Raw genomic sequence first — 6000 nt, 5'->3', positions numbered from 1 at the left:
GGAAGCGAATGGAAGGAAAAGGATAAGAGAGCAAGAGAAGAGAAAGGTGTTGGATGCGAAGAGACGTCGAAGCGAAGTAAAGGCGGTTCAAGGATTACCATGTGTGTACGTATATGTAAATGTGTGTACATGTGGCTGAATTTCTTAAACGTATATGTGAGTAGAGAGAGAGAGAGAGAGAGACTCGGCCGGTTAAACGTACGCGCCATCGAATCGCCCTTTCTCCGTCTAACTCTCCCTTCTCTCTTACCCCATCCTCTCCTCTCTTTTCTCTTCCTCTCGCCTTGTTGACCCCAAATACCAACGCACGATTAAGTACTCGATCGACGATTCTTTCGTGACTGGCGAACGCCGCGAAGAAAAGCCCGATATGAACATTCACAGAGAGAGAGAGAGAGAGAAAGAGAGAGAAGCAACGAATGAAGATACTATCCTTCCGTACTGCCGGAAGACCCTGCGAAAGAGATACTACAACTTTGATCGGCTTCCGCTGATTAAACCGTCTTTGAACTGAACCTACATGCTCTCTCGAAAAATTCCTTTTTTGGGGTTATCTTCTCTCATGATTCAATGCCTTCCTTTTCCTTGATAACGTCTTTAAATGCTCGATTCAATTTGTATTCGAAGGACACGTTTGATTACGTGTATTGTCATAAAAAACGATTCTCTTCGAAAGGAATATTTTATATATTATATTGTAATTAATCACGAAAAATGCTAATTCCTTATTATTTTTCTCTTTTTTTTTTTTTTTCAAAATTAGTATTCTTTACCGCTGACATGAAAGACAGAAAAGTCAGCTGCGAGTAGTCACGATTAAGATACTCGTTTATATAATTAAGACGAAACTTAAGAAGAGTTGATAAAGATGGGAAAAGAAAAAATGAGAATTCGATCGAAAGGTGAATCTCACGCGTTACCATCTGCTTTCTTTACTCAGGAGATATCACGAGCAACGCGTTCATACGTATACCCGTGGACCGAGAAGGGCATACTATGGAAAAAGGTGAATCACAGCTGGATTTTTGAGTTACTAAGAGCGAATTTCAAGGGAGAGAGAGAGAGAGAGAGAGAGAGAGAGAGAGAGAGAGAGAAAGACACTCGTTACACGATCGCGACTTTTCCATGAGACTTGATGAAGAACCTGGGCCTTCGAGATACCGTTGCAAACGTATGACCGTTCTCCACGTATTACGTAGAAATATATGTTACGAGCGTAAGAACGGTCCGTTCTTTACGTGCGAGCAAGCGAGGAATCGTTTTCCGGCTCGCGTTCGGCCACCGTTTCTCGTACAACATACCAAGTCGTTCGAATATGTAGACATCTACATATACATACATACAGGGACATTTACTTATATATCTATGTGTGTATATATATACACTACATAGATACATCCATGCGTTTATACATTTATACGTATATATAGGTATTTATAAATGTATACTCAATGTATACATGTACACATATGTATGCATACCGATGCATTCACACCCGTTACAAGTAATGCGTCTACCCCGAGCCCTCCACAGAATCCTCTCGAATTTCACAGCATTGCATTTCCCATGAGATTTCGACCGATTCAAGAAAACGAAACAATGCACGTGAAATTTTATTACCTTAAAATCGGACCGATAAAATCGATGATCCAAAAGTAGGTTGCAATTGATTTAACTTCATTATATTGTAAATTTAACATAGCTTTGTGATATCATTTAGGTCTTTGTGTCTATCATAGGATACACTTCGATCAAATCTTCAATAGCAAATAATATTCATCATTTATATTTTTTACTATAAAAATTGTAAAGATTACATTAGAAAAAATATTAAATTGAATATTAATTAATAACGATGACTTCGTAAACAGGAAGTATCCACTAGTAATTCTTCTTTAACATGCAACTGGTACAGTATGGTTCGAAAATTGAGAAAGCACCCGAATAACATATGCTGCTTATAAAAAGCGCTTTTAATGAAATTAGGAGATTTTTATATGACGGTAAAAATAAAAATTACTACATTTTGTAATTTTTTATTATTATTTTAATATGAAATGTGTTACATAAAGAAAAAAGTTGCAGTTTCATTAATGTTAATTTTCTTTTGTAAATATGTCGCGAATTTTTTAAATTATAAAAGATTTTTAAAAGAGAAATTGTGTTCTCCTATATTTTAAAATGAAATTGCAAATTTTATATTACTTTATAGTATTACCCCAATAATAATAAGAAGGCCAGTTAACAAATTCGTAGTCTATTTTTTTTACCATATAAATAACAAATTTTTTCAATTATCCTAATACATTTATCTCATATTATACAATTTTGACATAACACAGTAAATTTTTTCATGTAACATAAGAGAATTACCCATATAATATTGTCAAGTTTTGTAAAAGTATAGAAATAGCTAGCTAGGTCGTTGAAAAAATCTATAGTAATACTTCATTCGTATTGATCGTTGAGAAAAACGTATACCTGAGAGATCGAACGAGTCACGGTGAAAACTTGGAAGACTGGCACCTTCCCGTATCTCGCACCTGCCGTCGTCGTTGCCAGGACCCTAAGGTATTCTCTTTCTTTCTTTCTTGCGATGCCACTGGACTCGGTTTTTCTTTGGCATCGACGCATGCATGCACGCACGCACAGACGAACGCACGCATGCACGCACGCACGCACTGCACGACATCTCGGCATCGTTCCGTCACCGGTCGTAGCCACAATAATTTCCGAGAGTGGGCCCATACATGGAGATAACAAGGGCAAGACTCAAGACTAAGTTTTCAAGTGACGAGGATAAAAAGCTTCGATAAAAGGCTTGCCATTTCGATTCGAAAAAATCTAATAAACATTTTCTTTCTTTATTATTCAAGAAGATATGCAAGCGTAGACACATTTTCCTCTCTATCTTTCTCCATCTCTCTCTATATATATATATATCTCTTTTTCATTACTTCATCGCTTTGTTAGTAATAGTCGACAGTGTCACAATCAAAGATCGATTATTCGAACGACGACCCAAACGTCACTAATGGCGAATAATTATATCTTTCCTAGCAATAAAATTACTCTTGGAATATTTGTTCCTTTTTATAAAGAATAAGGCGCGATTATCTTCGTATAGTGATTAAAAAAAGTTTCTTGAATATTTTTCATACTAACGATAAATTATACGTCGTTAATCTCCAAATAAGTATTTCAGATTCGTCGTCTCTCGAAAAACGAGATTCTACTATATTATCCAGTCTGAAAACAGACGGCCAAGTCGTATTCCGTCACGCTCGAGAACTTATCGAAGACACACCTGGCAATCGATAGAACCGTACAAAGCTTCTCCTTTGAGTCGAAGCGAATAAATGGGGAGAACGAAAGAGGGTAGTATCGTACCCGTACAAACGTGTTTTCGTTTTGCTACGAACATTTCTATCTGGTTCACTAAAACTCTATATATTTTACGATACTTCTATAAAGAAATATTTCATTCAATCTTTAATCGTTTCTTAGAGATCGCATTAAATCTCTAATTACGAGATTATACTCATTTAATTAATATTACGAGGTAAATATATTTCGATATATATTATATAATAATCGTAAGAAGAAAGTCAAGGGAAGAAACGTTTACTGTTAGCAGCATAGGGGCAATCGGTAGGGGACAATGAGTCATTTAATATCTGCCGGCTAATTAGGATGACCGGCTACCGAGCGCGGTCCGCACGAATACTCGACCAATCAACGCGTGGCGTGGAACAAACACTCTCGACACACTGATACCATCGTGATCCCCTTTTGCTCTCCTTCCATCTTTTCATCACTCCCACTCCATACGCGAGTGGTTCTCAACTGATTGTGAGTAAATTATTATCCATGAGTTTTCTGATCTAACCGATTTAACATCAATCTTACAAGACCTAGGACTTACAAATAAACGAGCCTTGTTTATAACCTATATAAAACAACATAGATGGATAAAAAAATATATGAATAAAAATCATGACAAGAATCGAAGGGAAAAATTGGTTACATGTTCCTTGTATTCTACGGATTCGAACGGGGAAGAAGCGTATCTCGCCAGTAAGAAATGGTACTTTACACTACCTATTTGAAAGGAAACAAGCACGTGAGCCCGCACACAGAAATATAACGCTGCATCGTGTCGGCTAGCGGATGTGGACATATCGGGTTGCCGATGGTTCACGTATAACACATACAGGGAAAGAACACGCTCGTGTATTCGAGTTAAATCGAAAGTTACACAAAGGCGGCGACACGCGACATCCTTCGCCTTTCGCAGAGTTCCTTGTTCCTTCCGAGAACTTCAAACCCCTGGTAAACAATAGTTCAGGGATAACGTAACAAGAAAGATAAAAAAGAGACCCGCAGAATTTCGTTGAAATAAATGAAAAGACATCGTTTTAAATCTCTGAGATAATGACGTTAATGATTTTAATTAGGGATATAAAAAAGGAAAAAAAAAACAACAAGATTTTCTTTCGAAATTTTACTATAAAAGATGTTAACTGTCAAAATTCAATATAAAATATTTGTTTATCTTTTGTATTATTGATATTTTGAGAAACCATTTTTCTTGTAGTCACACATACGGAAGAAACAAAAAATGAAGACGGCCATTTTCAGTCATCGACCAATCTGCTTAGCCCTTCGAATTTAACTCGACTCTTACTAAATCATACAAATAAATACGTCTTTCGTGTAAACGAGGAAACTCTAATTGACAAACACGATTTGCTGGACGCTCAGTGGTCGCTGACCCCTTCGTCGTCGACCTATAGAAATCGCTCGAGACACTTTAACCGACCAATGAGAGGACAGGCGATCCTTAGAAAAGTGGTTTGCGCTGTGACGCTAATTTTTACTACGTTTGGCCGGACGTTAACTCGTAAAAGGAAGTCTCGTGTTTTGCTGAAATTTTTTTCTTCTCCCCTATTTCTTTTCTTTCCCTGACATTTTAACTCGAAAGTTGTTTACTTTCAACGTCAACTGCTAAAAAAAAAAGTATACGCAAAAGTTTTTTAACAGTTGATCAAACAAAAATCCTTTCCGCGAATTTTCTAAAAAGTTCTAATGAATGACAAAAATGGATACACTATTAAGGATCAACAGGAATCTTGCAACTGTATCAATTAAGTTAGGAAAATATTAGTACTATTTAACGTATGTCAAAAGCTAGCTAATCCATCCTACAAACAATGAAGAATGAAAATATGTTATAACCGAAGTATAAAGAGAAATCAACGCGGTTGCTAGGTCGATTAGTCAATGTCACCTCCGTGATTAGAAGGATCGACCGAGTTAAATCGCACGTAAGCGATGATCTTGCAATTTAGTTCAATGCAAGCAAGAGAGCTTGGCAAAGAGTTGCGTGCAGAGTTTATGCGTTTCGTTGCGGCGATGTGAGCACGTCCGATCGCTACGATTACACGTGTAACTCCTGTATGTTACTACTTTGATATTACCGAATAGAAAGAAGACACGAGTATACAGAGAGAGGTGAGAGATTTCGTCGTAGACGCTTGCTCGTTCGTCGAGGCTTGACCGTGATGCACGACTGGTGACGATGATGATGATCGACCGCTGTCACGAGGCTCCTTTACGAAGAAGCAAAATTAACGTTCAAGTTCGAATCTAAAAGAAATGTATATCCAACGCGTTCACAGTTGCGTAACGATCGCATGTACATCGATCATAGAAATTCATTGATGATACCTCAATGATCAATGATGTTTTGACGCGTACTTATTGACGAGTTCATTGCACATGCATATCATTTAAATACAAATACGATAGCACAATGGTAAACGTAAATACATTCATCTTATATCATATTGCATCGTATATTTATAGAATCAATATTTAATTCTATAGAGTTTGTCTCTGTAGAAATCATGCCAAGTAGTAATCCGATGTTACTAAATTCTCGTGAAGGGTAATTTCTGATATAATGCTAATATTATTCCCAGTCAGTATCTTCATTTC

Source organism: Polistes canadensis, unplaced genomic scaffold (genome assembly GCF_001313835.1).
Source record: "Polistes canadensis isolate GaletaPanama2010 unplaced genomic scaffold, ASM131383v1 scaffold_5, whole genome shotgun sequence".
Classification (NCBI taxonomy): domain Eukaryota; kingdom Metazoa; phylum Arthropoda; class Insecta; order Hymenoptera; family Vespidae; genus Polistes; species Polistes canadensis.
The sequence above is the reverse complement of the archived record's forward strand: the minus strand, read 5'-3'. Positions refer to the sequence as shown.